Here is a 20,576-nt window from a genome sequence, read left to right on the forward strand (position 1 = left end):
TTATTCCAAGTTGGAGGTCATTTTGGTTGATGTTGTCAGTTCCATATAAATATATGTGTATATATGTACGTATATATATGATAGATAGGTAGATAAATAAACGAACGAATAAATAGATAAGCACAAAAACCCACATTAAAACAATAACATGGGCCAGCAAGATGGCTCAGCAGCCTGATCTCTAGGAACCATATAGCAAATGGAGAGAACTGACTCTCTATATTCTTTTTATAAAGGATTTATTTATTTATTATGTGTACAGTATTCTGCCTGCATGTATGCCTGCATGCCAGAAGAGGGCACAGATCTCATTACAGATGGCTGTGAGTCACCATGTGGTTGCTGGGAATCGAACTCAGGACCTCTGGAAGAGCAGTCAGTGTGCTTAACCTCTGAGCCATCTCTCCAATCCTCTATGTGGTTCTTTTCCATTTGCACACATGCTGTGCTGTGGGTAGCCCTCCCACCCATGAATAAATAAATGTAATAATGATGTAAAAGAGCAAACATAATGAAAAGATCCCCAAGACTGAGGTTACCCCTCTCCCGTGCTGAAGAATAAAGATGAAAGCTGAGACCTAAGCTGCCCTTCACCTAAGTAGAGGCACTCTAGAGGGGTGTTTCACAGTTGGGGGGGACTGACTTTGTATGTTACATTTTTGTTTACCCCCCCACACACACATCCCAAGATTCATAAACTAGGGCACCAAATTCACTGGTTTTAATACATTAAAATCAAGTTGTTTAAAAATGTAGTGGTACTGTGTGGGCCTAAAGTTTAGAATCCAGGAAGTAGAACTTTACAGTATAAAATTTTAACTTAAACAAGACTGTGGGAGTCCAGTTTACCTTGTTGCAGAGATTATATTATGTTGACATTTTTAGAACTCTGCATACATCTTAATGAGGGTTGTGCTCAGTCTAAACGCCTTTTCTGGCAGAGATGCACTGAGTCTTTCACAGCCTGCATTGGGACACTTTGCCGGTTTGTTAATTTTTGTATTGTAGTTGTGAGATGGAAGTAACATCGAAGCAAGACATTAATGTGCTAACTCATTAACCTGAGTGTGGTCTGTCAAGGCGAGCAGAGGCAACTCTGAGCATGGATCTAAGTCAGAGTAACGCATCCTGAAGGGGAACTTCCTCGAAGCTGTTAACATAGCTGAAGAGGGAAAATGCCTTTCAGATGTCAGCATGGGAGTAAGAAAAAACGGAATTCTCCAAGTCCAAGGCCTCAGTGCAGTTCCCGCGTCACCCAGAGAGGTGGCCAGGGGCCAAGGACATCAGAGTCAGATGCTACAGGCCTGATACTTTCAAACATCCGAGTTTTGGAGCCAGCTCCCCAGGTCTGATTGTGACCTCACCAAGCAGCCTTCTTCCTAATTATAAATTTGGCTTCCTGGAACAGTTTTACCCAATGGGGAGTAGCAATGCTGGCCAGATCATTTTGAAATCTTGGCAGATACATTTCTTTTATAAATAATTGGTTTGTAGGCTACTTCCTGTTCTGAATGGGTTTTTTTTTATTCTTTTTTACTTAAAATTTCCAACTGCTCCCCGTTTCCCATTTCCCTCCCCCTCCTCCCACATATTGCCCCCTCCCCCCGCTCCCCTCCCCCTATCCCCACTCCACTTCTCCTCCCCCTAGTCCACTCCCCCTCCCTCTCGATACTGAAGAGCAGTACAAATTCCCTGCTCTACATGAAGACCAAGGTCCTCCCACTTCTATCTAGGTCCAGGAAGGTGAGCATCCAAACAGGCTACGCTCCCACAAAGCCAGTTCATGTATTAGGATCGAAACCTAGTGCCATTGTCCTTGGCTTCTCATCAGCCTTCATTGTCCGCCTTGTTCAGAGAGTCCAGTTTCAACCCATGCTTATTCAGTCCCAGTCCAGCTGGCCTTGGAGAGCTCCCAATAGATCAGTTCCACTGTCACAGTGGGTGGGTGCACCCCTCGTGGTCCTGATTTCCTTGCTCATGTTCTCCCTCCTTCTGCTCCTCATTTGGACCTTAAGAGCTCAGACGGTTGATCCCAATTGGGTCTCTGTCTCTCTCTCGATCCATCGCCAGATGAAAGTTCCCGTGCCATTCTCCTTGGCCTCTCGTCAGCTCTCATTGTCCACCACATTAAGAGAGTCCGGTTTTATCCCATGTTTTTTTCAGTAGCAGTCCAGCTGGCCTTGGTGAGCTCCCAATAGATCGGCCCCCCTGTCTCAGTGGTTGGGTGCACCCCTCATGGTCCTGACTTCCTTGTTCATGTTCTTTCTCCTTCTGCTCCTCATTATAACCTTGGGAGCTCAGTCCGGTGCTCCAGTGTGGGTCTCTGTCTCTATCTACATCCATCACTAGATGAAGGTTCTCACTCAGGATCGTATTTTCTATTTCCATCCATTTGCATGCAAAATTCGAGAAGTCATTGATTTTACCGCAGAGTAGTACTCTAATGTATATATATTCCACACTTTCTTCATCCATTCTTCTATTGAAGGGCATCTAGGTTGCTTCCAGGTTCTGGCTATTACAAATAATGCTGCTATGAACATAGTTGGACAAATGCTTTTGTCATATGCTAGGGCATCTCTTGGGTATATTCCCAAGAGTGCTATTGCTGGGTCCAGGGGTAGGTTGATCCCAATTTTTCTGAGAAACCGCCACACTGATTTCCAAAGTGGTTGCACAAGTTTGCAGTCCCACCAGCAATGGATGAGGGTACCCCTTTCTCCACAACCTCTCCAGCAAAGGCTATCCTTGGTGTTTTTGATTTTAGCCATTCTGACAGGTGTAAGATGATATCTCAAAGTTGTTTTGATTTGCATTTCTCTGATCGCTAAGGAGGTTGAGCATGACCTTAAGTATCTTTTGGCCATTTTAACTTCTTCTGATGAGAATTCTCTGTTCAGTTCAGTGCCCCATTTTTTAATTGGGTTAATTATCCTTTTAAAGTCTAGTTTCTTGAGTTCTTTATATATTTTGGAGATCAGACCTTTGTCTGTAGCGGGGTTGGTGAAGATCTTCTCCCAGTCAGTAGGGTGCCTTTTTGTCTTAGTGACAGTGTCCTTTGCTTTACAGAAGCTTCTCAGTTTCAGGAGGTCCCATTTATTCAATGTTGCCCTTAATGTCTGTGCTGCTGGGGTTATACATAGGAAGCGATCTCCTGTGCCCATATGTTGTAGGGTACTTCCCATTTTCTCTTCTATCAGGTTCAGTGTGTTCAGATTGATATTGAGGTCTTTGATCCATTTGGACTTGAGTTTTGTGCATGGTGATAGATATGGGTCTATTTTCATTCTTCTACAGGTTGACATCCAATTGTGCCAGCACCATTTGTTGAAGATGCTTTCTTTCTTCCATTGTATACTTTTAGCTCCTTTATCGAAAATTAGTTGTTCATAGGTTTGTGGGTTAAAATCCGGGTCTTCTATACGATTCCATTGGTCGACTGCTCTGTTTTTATGCCAGTACCACGCTGTTTTCATTACTGTAGCTCTGTAATAGAGTTTGAAGTCAGGGATGGTAATGCCTCCAGAAGTTCCTTTATTATATAAGATTGTTTTGGCTATCCTGGGTTTTTTGTTTCTCCATATAAAGTTGATTATTGTCCTTTCAAAATCTGTGAAGAATTTTGATGGGATTTTAATGGGGATTGCATTGAATCTATAAATTGCCCTTGGTAGAATTGCCATTTTTACTATGTTGATCCTCCCAATCCAGGAGCAAGGGAGATCCTTCCATTTTCTGGTATCCTCTTCAATTTCTTTCTTCAATGCCTTAAAGTTCTTGTCAAATAGATCTTTCACTTCCTTGGTTAGAGTTACCCCAAGATAGTTTATGCTTTTTGTGGCTATCGTGAAAGGTGATGATTCTCTGATTTCCCTCTCTGCTTCCATATCCTTTGTGTATAAGAGGGCGACTGATTTTATGGAGTTGATCTTGTATCCTGCCACATTACTAAAGGCATTTATCAGCTGTAGGAGTTCTTTGGTGGAGTTTTTGGGGTCGCTCATGTACACTATCATATCATCTGCAAATAATGCAAGTTTAACTTCTTCCTTTCCAATTTGAATCCCCTTTATCCCCTTATGTTGTCTTATTGCTATTGCTAAAACTTCGAGAACTATATTGAAGAGGTATGGAGAGAGTGGACAGCCTTGGCGTGTTCCTGATTTTAGTGGGATGGCTTTAAGTTTCTCTCCATTTAATTTGATGTTAGCTGTCGGCTTGCTGTATATAGCTTTAATTAAATTTAGGTATGACCCTTGTATCCCTAATCTCTCCAAGACTTTTATCATAAAGGGATGTTGAATTTTGTCAAATGCTTTTTCAGCGTCTAATGAAACAATCATATGGTTTTTTTCTTTCAGTTTATTTATATGATGGATTACATTGATAGATTTGCGTATGTTAAACCAGCCCTGCATCTCTGGTATGAAGCCTACTTGATCATAATGGATAATTTTTCTAATGTATTCTTGGATTCGGTTTGCCAGAATTTTGTTGAGGATTTTTGCATCGATGTTCATGAGTGAGATTGGCCTGTAATTTTCTTTCTTGGTTGGGTCTTTGTGTGGTTTTGGTATCAGAGTTACTGTAGCTTCATAAAAGGAATTTGGCAATGACTCTTCTGTTTCTATATTGTGAAATACCTTAAGGAGTATAGGTATTAGGTCTTCTTGGAAGTTCTGGTAGAATTCCGCATTGAAACCATCTGGTCCTGGACTTTTTTTGGAAGGGAGGTTTTTGATAACCGCTTCTAATTCTTCACGACTAACAGGTCTATTTAGGTTGTTCACCTGGTCCTGGTTTAACTTTGGTATATGGTATTTATCTAAAAAAGTGTCCATTTCTTTTACATTTTCCAGTTTTGTGGCATACAGGCTTTTGTAGTAAGATCTAATGATTCTCTGAATTTCCTCTGTGTCTGTGGTTATGTCTCCCTTTTCGTTTCTGATCTTATTAATTTGCAAATTCTCTCTCTGCCGTTTGATTAGTTTGGATAGGGGTTTATCAATCTTGTTGATTTTCTCCAGGAACCAGCTTCTTGATTTATTGATTCTTTCAATTGTTTTCTGTGTCTCTATTTTGTTGATTTCAGCCCTCAGCTTGATTATTTCCAGTCTTCTACCCCTTCTAGGTGAGTCTGCTTCTTTTTTTTCTAGAGCTTTCAGGTGGGCTGTTAAGTCTCCAATGTGTGCTTTCTCTGTTTTCTTTAAGTGGGCAGTTAGTGCTATGAACTTTCCTCTCAGGACTGCTTTCATAGTGTCCCATAGGTTTGAGTATGTTGTTTCTTTATTTTCATTGTCTTCAAGGAAGACTTTAATTTCTTTCTTTATTTCTTCCTTAATCCAGGTATGGTTCAGTAGTTGACTATTCAGTTTCCATGAGTTTGTAGGCTTTCTGGGGGTAGCATTGTTGCTGAATTCTAGCTTTATTCCATGGTGATCTGATAAGATACAGGTGGTTATTAATATTTTTTTGTAACTGTGAATGTTTGCTTTGTTACCGAGAATGTGGTCGATTTTTGAGAAGGTTCCATGAGCTGCAGAGAAGAAGGTATATTCTTTCCTATTTGGGTGGAATATTCTATAGATGTCTGTTAAGTCCATTTGATTCATTACCTCCATTAATTCTCTTATTTCTCTGTTAGGTTTCTGTCTGATTGACCTGTCCATTGGTGAGAGAGGAGTATTAAAGTCTCCTACTATTAATGTGTGCGGTTTGATGGCTGCCTTGAGTTTTAACAATGTTTCTTTTACGTACGTGGGTGCTTTTATATTAGGGGCATAGATATTCAGGATTGAGATTTCATCCTGATGAATTGTTCCTGTTATGAGTAGAAAATGTCCCTCTCCATCTCTTCTGATTGATTTAAGTTTGAAGTCAACTTTGTTAGAAATTAGTATGGCCACACCTGCTTGTTTCCTAGGTCCATTTACTTGATAAGCCTTATCCCAGCCCTTTACTCTGAGTAGGTGCCTGTCTTTGTGGTTGAGGTGTGTTTCTTGTAAACAGCAGAATGTTGGATCCTGTTTTCGTATCCAATCTCTTAGTCTGTGCCTTTTTATAGGTGAGTTGAGTCCATTGACATTAAGTGATATTAATGACCAGTGGTTGTTAACTCCGGTCATTTTTTTTTAGTAGTAGATTTTGTGTTTCCCTTCTTTGAGATGTGCTGGTAAAGGGTTTCTAGATGTCTGAGTTACTGGGGTCATTGTTGGACTCCTTGATTAGTGATTTTCCTTCTATTACTTTCTGTAAGGCTGGATTTGTGGCTACGTATTGTTTAAATTTGTTTTTATCCTGGAAAATTTTGTTTTCTCCATTTATAGTGAACGAAAGCTTGGCTGGGTATAGTAGTCTGGGCTTGCATCCATGGTCTCTTAGTTTCTGCAGTACATCTATCCAGGACCTTCTGGCTTTCATGGTTTCCATAGAGAAGTCAGGTGTAAGTCTGATAGGTTTACCTTTATAAGTAACTTGGCCTTTTTCCTTTGCTGCTCTTAGTATTCTTTCTTTATTCTGTATGCTTTGTGTTTTGATTATTATATGGCGAGAGGATGTTTTTTTTTGATCCAGCCTATTCGGTGTTCTGTATGCTTCTTGAACCTTCATAGGTATATCTTTCTTTAGGTTGGGAAAGTTTTCTTCTATAATTTTATTAAATATATTTTCTGGACCGTTGAGCTGCGCTTCTTCTCCTTCTTCTATTCCTATTATTCTTAGGTTTGGTCTTTTTATTGTGTCCCATATTTCCTGAATGTTTTGTGATGAGAATTTGTTGGCCTTGCTGTTTTCTTTGATCAGCGTGTTTATTTTCTCTATGGTATCTTCAGAATCTGAGATTCTTTCTTCTATCTCTTGTATTCTGTTGGTTATGCTTGCTTCTGTAGTCTCTATTCGTTTACCTAGATTTTCCCTGTCCACCTGGCCTTCTGTTTGTGTTTTCTTCTTTGCCTCCATTTCAGTTTTTAAGTCTTGAACTGTTTCCATTATTTGTTTGATTGTTTTTCCTTGGTTTCCTAGGGTATCATTCACTGATTTACTCAATTCTTCAAACTTTCTGTTATACTTCTCATCCATTTCTATAAGGGCATTTTTTACATGCTGTTTAAGGGCGTCAATCACTTTCATAAAGTCAATTTTATCTACTTCTTCATGATTAAGGTGTTCATATCCTCCTGTTGTGAGGTCGCTGGGTTCTGGTGGTTTCATATAGTTTTTCAGATTGTTGGGTGAATTCTTGCATTGGCGCCTGCCCATCTCTTTCTCCGAATGCTCCCCTATGGATCTTCTTTTACCGGATCAGGTCTCCTTGCCTACTGATGTACTTTCCCAGTGATGGCACCCTGCAGTGATAGCTCTCCTGGTGCTCCAGTGATGTCTCTCCTGGTACCAATATCAGATCTCCGTGCCCAAAGCCGGCTCTCCTGGTACTCAGATTAGCTCTCCCACTGATGGCTCTCCTGGTGCCAAGATCAGATCTCCGTGCAGGTTGGGTAGTTCGTAAACAAAGGCCTTACCTTGCTTGGTGCAGGCAGGCCAGTGACCCAAAGGAAGTCTCGCCTGCCTACTTGCCCTGAGGATTTGCCCCCAGCGCCAGACAGACTGAGCTGGATGGTGTTATGTGCCCAAAGAGGAAAGGGGGCAGAAGGAAGAAGGGTTCTGGATGCAAGCTGGGTGGGACAAGAAGAGAGAGGCAGTATGCAGGGTGTAGAGCCCCTGCAGGGAGCCCAGGGAGTATAGGGTGGGGGATGAGGAACTTCAGAGTTCCCTGTCCAGGGCTGCTTCCGCCGCCGCCAGTCAGGTCACAAACTCACCCCGCTGCTGTCTCTCCTGGTGCCTAGATCAGATCTCCATGCAGGTTGGGTAGTTTGTAAACAAAGGCCTTACCTTGCTTGATGCAGGCAGGCTGGAGAGACAAAGGAAGTCTCGCCTGCCTACTTGCCCTGAGGATTTGCCCCCAGCGCCAGACAGACTGAGCTGGATGGTGTTATGTGCCCAAAGAGGAAAGGGGGCAGAAGGAAGAAGGGTTCTGGATGCAAGCTGGGTGGGACAAGAAGAGAGAGTCAGTATGCAGGGTGTAGAGCCCCTGCAGGGAGCCCAGGGAGTATAGGGTGGGGGATGAGGAACTTCAGAGTTCCCTGTCCAGGGCTGCTTCTGCCGCCGCCAGTCAATATAAAAAAATCTTGCACCACTAATAGCTCTCAAAACACATCTAAGTAAGTCTTGGCATTTTTCCTAGGCTATTATACAGCTATAAATTAGTTATGAAAATTATATAGCAATGTGGAAACACGGGAGAATGTTTACAAAATGTTCCTTTTAAAGCAGAAAATAGAGAACTCTTGTGTTATTTCTATCACAACTTATGGGAGACCAACAAACAATCTTAATGATCTATAGACCATATAGGACTGTGCAGAAACACTGTCGTGGGAACGCCAATGTACTTCAGTAACTTGCCTTTCCAAGCAAATGTTAATGGTACACAATGTCAGGTTTTGTTATTGCATGTCCACCCAGGCAGAAAGGAAATGTGAATGTATCTACCCTTCCTAATGCATATCACACTTGCCCCCTCCTCTCCCACTGGTTCTCTTCTTGCACGGTAGTGTCCCCATTATGTTCATGTCTTTTTTTTTTCATCATTATTTTTCTGATGAACATTTGGCTTATATCAGTTAACATAGTGACTTCTCTTCCATGTTATAATATTAAATGTAATTATTGTGTTTTGCAATAAAAGCAGTGAAGGGTAATTCTTTTTTTTTTTTTTTTGGTTTTTCGAGACAGGGTTTCTCTGTGGCTTTGGAGCCTGTCCTGGAACTAGCTCTGTAGACCAGGCTGGTCTCGAACTCACAGAGATCCGCCTGCCTCTGCCTCCCGAGTGCTGGGATTAAAGGCGTGCGCCACCATTGCCCGGCAGTGAAGGGTAATTCTAAGACAGCCAGAACACCACCTTTTCAGCTTAATGTTTTCTTTACATTGTTTGACTGTGACCGTGACCGTATTCTAGGATAAACACCAAGTTCTTACTGCTTCCAAAGTCATTGCCACAGTACTCCACATATTAAGTGCTGTAGGAATTCCTGCAGCCAGTAGCCTTTAAGTTACCTGCCCACTTGGGTGTGGTCTGTTTTACTATATTTGCCGATGTAAAGCGCACAGTCACTCTCTCTTCCTGCTGCAGAATGCAGTTTGCTGTTTCCTGTTCGAGCAGAGGACTGTGATCTGTGAGTCTACTCCTAAATAAATAACCCTTTATTATACTCAATTCTGAGCTAGTGTGGGATTTCTTTTTAGCATCCATCTTTAATTAAAATTTTCTAAATTTGAGTTCACCTTATTTAGCTTATCTAGGATCAGAAATTATATGCTCAATGTCCTTTATTTATGGCTAGAAACCAATTATGAGTGAGTACATCCCATGTTCCTCTTTTTGGGTCTGGGATACATCATTCAGGATAGTGTTTTCTATTTCCATCCATTTGCATGCAAAATTCACGATGTCATTGTTTTTTACCGCTGAGTAGTACCCTAATATGTATATATTCCACACTTTCTTCATCCATTCTTCCATTGAAGGGCATCTAGGTTGTTCCCAGGTTCTGGCTATTACATACAATGTTGCTATGAACATAGTTGAACAAATGCTTTTGTCATATGATAGGGCATCTCTTGGGTGTATTCCCAAGAGTGGTATTACTGAATCTTGGGGTAGGTTGATCCCAAATTCCTGAGAAATCGCCACACTGATTTAATTTTTGGCATATTTCCATGGAGTTTCTTATGTTTAAGTAGTTGTACTGTTCTACAGTTCTAATCCCATGGTCGTCAATGTGGAGGGAGCACCAAAATCTCCTTGAGGGCTTGTGCAAAAACAAGATGGTAGGCTCCTCCCACAGTCATTCACTCTGGAAGCCAGGGGTTTGACCTGAGAGTCTGCATTCTTATCAGTTCCACTTAATGGCAGTTGCCCTTGGCCAAAGAGCACACTTTGAGAATTACTGATCTGTAGAAATGTGCATAGCAATGTAAGAATGGATATAAAAGAACGAGGGGATGGTACATTTGCAGCAGCGCTACAATTGTGAAGGGTTGGAAGCTATTGGAATGACTGTCAAGAGTTTGTAGAGTTGTGTGATTGTAGCAGGGGAGGGTGCTCTCTCCAAAGAATTAGGTCTACGTGTAACAACAGCTCTGTGACTTAGTGGAAATGAAGACCTCATATTAAGACTTAAATTGAACATATTTGACAATTTTATTTCACTTACAAAGCAGCTTTTGAAAGAGGAGACTGCCTTCAGCTATGCTCCTTATGGGCTCTGCACTTGTTGAGTTAATTGGAACGGAGCAGACAGGGAAAGCAGACTCCATGGGGAGTCTACCTGAGGTCAGGAGCGATGGTGTCCCCAATAAATTTCTAACAAATGTGCATTTTTTTCCCAACAAGGACTCATGATCTCAAGGTCATAAGTCAAAGTCTTTGTCTGTATAAAGCTTTTGGTCTTTCATAAAGAGCCAGAATTTAACAATGCATGCCATCAAGATGAAGAAACAATTATAAATTTGTGTGACATTTATGATAACTGGAATTTAAATATTTACTGAGCTTCTCTTTGACCTACCAAAACAAAGGCTAATTGTGAATTCATTGTGTTACCTTTAAAAACCCCAAATGTCGCCAAAGGCAGGCTCCTGTTATTAAAGTTGATGATTCCCTGCCTCGATTTAGATCAAGGGCAACTTAAATTATTTGGGGCTTATAATATTTAACTCTATACTGATTACAAGAGAGTTTCTGTGGATGTATCTTCTCTTATCCTCTCTCTTAACCTTTTTAGTCTCCTCTTCCCCATCTCTTGTGTTGGGAATTGAATCCACAACCTCAAACTAGGAAAGATTTTTATTACTGAGCCACATCCTCAGCCTGGAACTGTGCTCCCTCACTTCTCCCTGTACTTCAGATCCCCCTCTGGGAGACAATCACATTACTAAGGAGTGGGCATGGGGATCACCTCAGGGCATAAGCAGAACTATGTTCAGAACATAGCAATCCCCATCACACCCAGTAAGACATCCCTGATTGGAGTGAGAGACATGCAAGTTACAAAAGAAAAGATACTCAAACTGTTCTGAATATATTTTATGGTATATTAACTTATTCCAGAAGAGGCCTTAGAAAAAGCCTCTTCCCTGCAGACAGGGCTCCAGTAACAGAGCTAAGCAGAGATTCTGCTCAAGGCTAGCTTGGTAAACCAGGGAATTTATTGGGGCTACTTCTAGGAATGTGGTTGAGGGACTGCCCAACAGGAGCTTTGTATAACCCTGGAAACCCCTACTGTAGCAAAGATAACAATGGCCAGGCTGCATGGGTGGAGCCCCGCTTCAGAAAAGTTTCTGTCCCCCAGTACCTGCCATGACCGTGTGCAGCTGGGGTAGCATATGACTGAAGAGCAGAAGTGGGAGGCTGGACTCTTGAGGGGAGGAGTCATCACCTTCCCCAGCCATCTTTCTGTTAGCAATACAAACAGGACAAAGCTTGTGGAGATTTTTTGTGGGTTATCATGGCAGATCTGATCAGGATGGAAATGCCTGTTCTGACCAGAGGACAATGATTCACGTCCTTCATTGTTAGCCTAGAGCTGGACAGTGGAAGACTATGCTGGTGACAGCTCTCACCTTGGGAAAAGGAGGGTCTTGGTTAGTTAATTGGTCACTATCCATCAGGGGCTTTCCCCTGAATAATACCTTCACTTTTATTTTCACATGATGTATTTATTTAGTAATACTTATGGAATTAAAAGTCATTAAAAAACAATGCATTTACTTTCTATGAAAGAGGTTAACTAACGAGTTAATTTTCTTTAAAAAAAAGACAAAATAATTAAATGATGAAATGAAAAGTAGGAAAATAAAATCATTTTATATGAAAATATTCTTTTTTTACAAATAAAATTTATTCATTTTTATTCTCAGTAAGAATTCAAAATCCTATTAATATCTAATTATTGGTTTCGATTGCCAACAGCAAACTCTAATCTGACCTTGTTCTAAGATAGTTGCCTTTTGTTCCATTTTCATAAAATGATTTTAAATTCTTGAGGGTTTTAATTTTGTGAAGCAAGTGCTCCAACTCTGAAGCAGCTGCCTGGAATGACCAGTTTGGTAGAAGCAAGTTATATATATCATTTTTTGGTATTGTATTTATTCACAGACCTAATCTGCTAAAACCTACACTGTTATTTTATAATTAAAACAGTTTATGTAGCAATTTATTAAGCTATGAAAAGAACTTTGCATTGTTTGCTCTGCTAATGAGCTACATGTCCATCAAGTTTCCTCCTGGGTTAAAATTTAAGATGAGTTAGAAAATCAGTTTTCCTCAACAGAGAAATAGTGACACTGGCTACATCAACCACTCCAGGACAGGCTTCATGTTCAGGACCAACATATAATGGACTTCACATGGTGTGTGTGTGTGTGTTTGCCTAATTTTATTTGATTATTGGTTGTGTGTTTTCTTTTGGGGTGTGGTTTTATTTTGATCTCTTAGTTTGGGGGAGCTTGTTGCTATATTGGGTTTTTGCTTGTCTATTGAGAAAGAACTTACAGTTTGACGGGTCGGGGAAGAGTGGATTCAGAAGGACTTGGAAGAGGGAAAGAGTATGATCAAAATATACTTAAATTAAAAGTTTGTTTTAAATAATATAATAATAAAAAAGAAAAAAACCTGAGAAGATTTTAAAAAGTTGAAGACGGGTTAGAGAATCTGAAGTTAGGACTTATCCTGAATTAGCAAGCTGTTCATTCTCTTTTCAGGCAGCAAAGGTAACACCACGTACCTGGCAAGCCCAGCCAGTAAAGACGTTGATTGGACAGATTGTTATGGAGTGACTGGAGGCTGGGAGAGGCTGCATGTAGATTGTGGGACTTGTAAATACAACATTTCAGGATTCTGTTTGAAATTCAAATCCTGGATCTCTCTTTTAGAATTCTACACAGACAGTGAGGAGACTCTACTGCAGTGGACTGTGGACCACACACCAAGAAAACACGCTAGGGCGCACTGGCAGGTGTGTCCTGCTGGCAGACTTTGGGTGCAATAGTTGTTGCAGCCCAAAGTCTACCTTCCGTCCTTCTTCTGCCTGGAGCTCAGAAAACAACAAGAAAACCTGATAGGAGAGGAAATCAGACTTCCTGCAGACAGTGAAGTCTCTCACCTAGACATATGGGTTTGTGAACCACATCTTTCTTCCAGTCTTTACACTAAACATTGGGCCCCCCATTAGAACATCCAAGCTTTTAAGTTCTTCATTTCATCAAAGTGTACCTTGCCTGGGTTTTAGAAGCTCAGCTTCATGCATGCTAATGGGTGAAAAAATATCCAATTTTGTAATTTATGATTATCTATCCCAGGGAACGAATCTGAATGCTAGATGCAGTCAGCAGAAAATTGGACTGCCAAAGATGTCTATGTTCAAATCCTTGGAACTTGTGGATATGTTACTCTCTTAGACATTCTTCTATTGCTAGGAAGAGACACCATGACCTAGGAAATTTATAAGAAAACATTTAATTAGGGGCTTGCTTATAGTTTCAGAGGGTTGACCCATAACCATCATGACAGAGAGTATGACGGTGGGTATGAGGCTGGAGCAATAGTTGAGTATTTACATCTTATCTGTAAGCTGGAGGGAGGGAAGGAGGGAGGGAGGGAGGGAGGGAGGGAGGGAGGGAGGGAGGGAGGGAGGGAGGGAGGGAGAGAGAGAGAGAGACTAGGCCTGGCATGGGCTTTTGAAACCTCAAACAATCCACCAACTAGGAACCAAACATTAAGACATTTGATCCTTTGTGGACCATCCTCATTCAAATCACCACGGTGACCTTGTGAGATAAAGAAGAGAGAAGGTAGAAGATGGACTAAGGGATGCCAATCGTAAAATAGAGGGCTTATCTGAGGTGCTCTGGGCTGACCAAATTTAGCCACAATTGTCCTTAAAAGAAAAGAAGGAAAGAGGGGAGGAAATTAAAGTGAAGCTATGTCAGAAAGACTCGACCTGCCATCATTAGCATTGAAGATGGAGAAAGAAGTCACAAGCCAAGGAGTGGTGGCACTTTTAGGAACTGGGAAAAATCAAAGATACATTCATACCTGGAACCTCCAAACAGGAATATAGAAATATTTTAAACCAGCAGGACCCTTACCAGACTTTATTTCCTGATAGAAGACTGTCAGAGAAAGAACCTCATTGCTCTAAGCCACACACTTAGGGCAATTTGCTGTAGTGACCATAGAAACCAGTTCTCTAAGTGGAGGTTTTTAGAGTTATAAGATGTGGTATAAAACAATAGCTTTTTCATGGGAATCAAAGTTATTCTGGAGGGCAAGCTTGGGAGACACCCAGAGGTATACAGAAGCCTAGCGGTGCCCATCCGTTTCCCTGTCTCTGCTAAGAATGTTTATACAAAGGTGTTTTCCAGTGCCAGCTACTCCTCTCTCTTCCTGTCATCTCCCTCACCCATGCTCGGTGCTCATCACACCCCACCCATCCCTTTCCTGTCTGCCTGTGGTTCTGAGTCCCTTCTGCCTCACCCATGGTGACTTTTTTTACAGAATCCATGGTAGTGTTTCTGCAGGGGCATGGCATGTGAAATTCTGTGTCAGTCCTCCCTCCCAAGAAAACCACAGGTTAAGTGCACCCTCACTAGATATAGGCAGAAAGGTATTTGAAAAACCATCATTTTAATTTTCTTATTTCCTTTAATAACCTTCCAGAGTTTGTTTAGGTTACTTAGGAAAGTAGGTTTTACATTTTTAGACCTTGGGACAGTTTCACAGACTGTGGAGTATTATTTCTAGAGTGGATTTCAGAAGGTTTTACTTTTTATTTTTAAAGTCCAGATTCTCTCTTCCTGGAGGAAGGCTCATGCCACAATGGTGGTTCATTCTGCCTCTCCCTGTGCCCTCATCCTTTGCACCTCCACAGAGAAACTGAATGCTAGTGTGTGGGGGAGACTGCTGGTTTGCTGGTACAAGTCGGTGACCTTCCCCTGGGAACTCTTTGCTTCCTGGTTGCACTCCCTCACTGTCTTTTGTCCCCATGACTTCTCCTGAGAAGAGACCCCTGTCAAGGTGGGCCACCTACTTACCAAAATGGTGATTTAGTTAACTGGAATGAGCACAGGATCTTCCCATAGGTCTGCCAATCAGCAGAAGTGCTGAGATACAGTAGCCCCTGGGAAGCGTGTCTCTGCGTTAAGGGCTAGAACTGAAGCTGCTGGAGATAGGTGGACGGGTATCAAGGTCACCAACTGGCAGGCTGAACCTTGCTGTGAAAGTCAGATGACCCATTTCTATTTGATGATGCCAGGCTTATTTTCCTGCCTTCTAGGACACTCTACAACAGAACCTGCTATGGAGCTTACAATTCTTTACTCTTTTTCTTCAATGAGGCTTCAGCCCCAGGGGTTACTGTGAAAAACAGTGTTGCTGAGCTGAAGAAATGTATGAACCACTCTAAACACAGCTGTAGCCCTGTGTGTGAACTCGTCTTGGTCTGTGTTGGGTGGTCAATCTTGCCCCCCCCCCAACCTTGGGCAATCAGTGAGAGAACCAGCAAATCATATCTGTAGAGCAAAAGAGATCAGAATCCCCAGAGGGGCTGAAAAAGCCCATGCAGCTTCACCATCAAGACTAAGAGTCCAGGCTGATTTCTTGCGTGGGAAGAGATCAAAACTTCTAGAGATCATCCACCAGTCATCAGAAACGGTCCAGAGGAAAGAGAAGGCTTACAGCAAGCCTCCTACCTGTTTTGATATTGTAGTCTCCTGGATTACTAGGGCCACGGTCTCATTCCCAGCAGCCTGGCCAATGCTCTCTTTTCCTACTTCCTGATTTAGTAGAGAAGAGGCCCTGTCCTGTCTGTCTGTTCTTTCAGTTTCCAGCATTCAGTCAATTGCAGGTCAGGTGCCCTTTAAACATTTATGAAGCAGGAGGATGGATGAACCTGAGGCTTGAAACAGTTCACTGCCCGGAAGTTGCATCTGCAGGAGGGAAAACAGGGAGGAGCAAGGCCAGAGGAAAGGGAGGAGCTTACACTATTTCTCCTGGGAGACATCCCAACATGGAAGTTTCCTTTGCACAAAGAACATCTAAGCAATTGCCAGGCCCCTTATTGCTGTAATCAGTGACTTGTGTAACCGGCCTCTCAGCCATCTGGGCTGATGTTTGCAGTTGCGCACACTGACGGCTTGTTCCAGGGAGTGTCCTCTACACACCACAGAATACAGGATATCATGGAGGGGACTGAAAGATCTTAGAAAAGAGATTCCCTTTTCTAATTTAGGTGGAGAATCTGGGCTACAGCTGTTCCATCCTATTCTTTCTTAGAGGTCAACTCGAGCTTGGATCCCTCCTCAGGACCAGCCAGAGAGAATGAGACTACAGACTTTGGAGGTGATGCCCACTTGATCCTATACCTACCCCTTTCAACAAGTCATTAAAACTATTATCTTTTGCTGGCCCCAGCTTTGCGTTCATTTAAAGGTTTTTTTTTTCTCTAACCACACAAAAGCAATTTTTCTTCTTTTTGGAGAATCTTGAAATCCAAGGATATAAATCAAAAATTCAAAAAAGTTTTAAAATTGCAAGTAAAAATATAGCTGCACAGAGCCCAAACTTTGGCTCAAATAGGCCAGAGTTGGAATTCCAGCTATGTGACCTTGAACAAGTTTGTCAAATCACCGACTCTTTTATTTAGTTACTCCCTCACAAGTGCTTGTTAGCCACCTTTCCTGTGCTGGGAACTGGGTAGTTCAGGTCTCAAAGAACTTACATCTGAACAGAATTCTCACCCTGTGCAAGATGATAAGAACACCATGAAGTGTTATGCTCAGTTCGTAAGGACCCCAGAAGACCACCAGGAAGACCAACTCACCAAAATGCAAAAGCAAGGTTTATTGTGTGCACATTACAAGCCTGCAGGGACCTCATCAATGTAGCAGCAAGAAGAGGTACCCCACCCTTCTAGAGGGCACTATTTAAAGGTAAAAACCAGAAAAGTTACTTTAGCAGGGTGTGGGGTGACAGGTTCAATCCTGATTGGCTGACATTTGTCTAGGGGTGTCCTGGTGAAAAAAGGAAGGGTGTGTGCTGGCAGGTGATCCTATCTACAGTGGTTAGAATGTTAGGAATTTCCTTTGCACCTGTTCCTGGGTGGTGCCTGGGTAGTCTCAGTTTGTGGTCTTCCTCAGAAGTAGGTATTACCTTAGGGTAAACTACAGAGACTCAGGACTCTCTTGAGCTTGTCATGGCTGGGTCCTCCAGAAGGAAATTCTCAGGGACAATGCAAACATAACAGAACTGAACAGTCTTCTCTCGTAAGGGGGGACTGAGGCTTAAAAAACACAAAGGAAGGAAATGAGCAGAATGTGTGGAAGTGTTTAAAGTGGGGTAGGAAATATGAGTCATTGTTCTTGAGCAGAACATTAAGACTGGCTGAGCACAAAGGTCAGAGGAGCATGTTGGAAATAGAGGCTGGGATGGCAGAGAGCTGATAACACTGGGAATTAAAGGCATAGCAGCAATTAGCACTGGACCATTTTAAGAAGTTAAAATCCAATCAGTTTTCTTGCTTTCAAATGGTGGTGTAGGAACGATAACAAAGAAGCCATTCTGGAATGGAGGAAAGCATGGAAGAGAGGAAAGGCTCAAGTAGGAACTGCCTTCTGTCTCATGGAGCAGATTGTCTCTCTTCAGGACTAGCTTACTCCCTGGCTCTTCCTTGTTCTCTGCCCAGCATCTCAGCCAACCAGAGTTTTTCTCTCCTCCTCCAGTTGTCCTCAGTGTTCTGCTGAGACTCTGTATCTCCCGACAAACCAATGAATTATTAAAAATAGTTTGTTTTCCAAGAGATGGTTTTTCATCTCTGCAGATGTCCATAGGGTATAAGAAGCAAGACTGATGCCCACAGCTTACTAAGTTCTTTGGTCCAAATCAAATGATAGCAGCCTTAAACTTACATCCCCCGCCTCTGAGCAAGTGGAGAGGGTAGGTTGCAGCCTACCTGCTTAGTAACTCACAATGAGTCAAAGCCTACACTGGGGACTGGTAGTGAAAGACCTGGATAAATCCAGAACCCCCCTCCCAGCAGAAAAAATAGAGCCAAAAATCTAAGCAGGGAGAGGAAAATCAGAAATCTAGATTTATCGGTTCAGTGACTCTGTTTCAGGAACTAGCTGAAGATAAAGTTAGATTATAATTTTGAGAAACAGGGAGTTCCCCCCTTGTGATTATCACTGGTATTTTCAGAATTTTCCAATGACGCCCTCCCTACCCCCTTTGGATTACTGGGTTGTGGTTTCTTCCCTTAAATACCCCTCTCCCAGCTACTCGAGGTCAAACTCCTCCCCTGTATGGAATATGAGTCTCAGCCCCAGCGCTGGTACCTGTCAATAAACCTCGTGTGATTGCAGTAAGGATAGTCTCTTGTGAGTTCCCGGGGGGCGGGGGGGTCGAGTTATTCCGAGACTTGAGTGACAGTCTCCCCACTCCGGAGGTCTTTCAGTAGCAGCACTGTGTCCCCAGTCTGGCCCTTCTGGCAGTTGCTGTGAAGACTCTACTCTTCATCCTTGGTTGGAATCATGCAGTGAGGCCAGGGTGTTTTCTCCAGAGACCCAGGTCATCTACACACTCATTCAAGGTGGAGCCATGACAAGCGCTGGAGAGGGACTGAGTTCATACCATTAACTTCATAGAGACATAGACCACTGCCCTAATGCCTCATTCAACCCATAAGTCTCTACGCCCATCTGCTTCTGGTTTTTTATTTGTTTTGAATTTTCTGCCTACTGATGGAGAGGATAGATCATATAATACAGAAGAGGATAGATCTTCAAGTACCTCTAGAGATCACTAAAATCCTGGTATTAACTTGAGAGTCTTTAATTCTTTACTACTTCCTAAGTGGGATGCTGGCAGGGCAACCAAAGATCTGTTGATCCTACTGGATTTGTTATTCTTCCTAACTGAGCATTTTAAAATTAAAATAAAAGTGGATCATTTCCTCCCATTCCATTTCTTCTTTTAACTCCTCAGTGTTCCCACATCTTGTTATTGTCACACACACACACACACACAAATACAGCCTAATGAATCTGTTCAGCATTGCTTGCATGCACACTATTTTAGGGATGACCATTAGTATTGGGTAGCCAATTATAGGGCTCTTTGCTGGGGAAAAACTATTTTTTTGTCTAGGAGTAAGGCCCCAAGAGATTCCCACCTTCCATGTTACCATAGCTGTTGATACTGTCAGTGTCCAAATCTTGTTTAGGCAGATATACTGCTGAGTGAAACTTCTATGCAATTGCTAGGTGATACAATCTCAGGGCAGATTTTCCCCTCTTCTGAGATTTTCCATGAGCCTTAGGTGCAGAAGTTATATATATATATATGAATTATATATATATATATATATGAATTAGGGCTGGGAAACCCAGGATCAGTTTTTCTCTGCATTTTGACTTGGTGTGGGAGAAATGTCTGTAATCTGTCAATCATGTTTTAAATAAACACTGATTGGCCAGGCAGGAAGTATAGGCGGGAAAACCAGATAGGAAGTAGAAATGATGTCATGAGAACAAGAGAATTCTGGGAAGGAGGAAGTTGATTCCTCCCACTCCTGCCTAGATCACCTAAGCAGCAGGATGTGATCTGCCCCACTGAAAAAAGGTACTGAGCCACATGGCTAACATAGATCAGAATAATGGATAAATATAAGCTACAAGAGCTAATAAGTAGCCTAACCTAATGGGCCAATCAGCTTTATAACTTATAGAGATCTCTGTGAGATTTTTTGGGGGGCTTGCCAGATGTGGGGAACCAGGCAGGACAGAAACCCCAACAAGCAGGTCCCGTTCATGTTACATTGATTAGTTGTGGTTTTCTATAATGGTCCCTGTTGCATGGAGAAGTTTCTTTAGTGAGCATTGGGAGCTATGGTATAAGGCTGAGTATTTAGAATGCAGTTAGAAATTCTTCTGATTTAGTAACATGTCAGTGCTAGAATTTTCTCTAAGATACATGACCTCTACTACTCCTAGAGGAGTTAGCTAGTTTTCCAGGACCAAGCATGATTGCCCTGTTGTTGAGCATGACTTAAGTCCAATTAGAGAGTCATTGGTTCCACCAAGATATGAGCATCATTATTGTACCATTAGAGGTATCTTGCTATTCTGGTCACTGTTGTGATCCATAGGCCCTATGGCTAGGTAGGACTATTGGCTACTTCTCTCCCTTGGCAGTTTGCACAGTGCCCACTAGGACTGTGAAAGTTCATTCTGAGTTCTGTGTCTGAAGTTCATAGTGTCTTCAGAAATACTTATTTCAACCTCTGGGAGGCAACCAAGGGCAACAGCAGTAGCTTATAATGTTGTAGGGATTTCCTAGACACCCCAGATTCATAACTGAAATGGAGTTTCTCAATGATTTTGCAAACTAAACAGCTTATACAAGATTAATGTCTAAGATCAGTTATCCTGCCAACCTTCCATGCTTCTTTGACTTCTAAGGGAAC

This window comes from Chionomys nivalis, chromosome 12 (genome assembly GCF_950005125.1).
Source record: "Chionomys nivalis chromosome 12, mChiNiv1.1, whole genome shotgun sequence".
NCBI lineage: Eukaryota > Metazoa > Chordata > Mammalia > Rodentia > Cricetidae > Chionomys > Chionomys nivalis.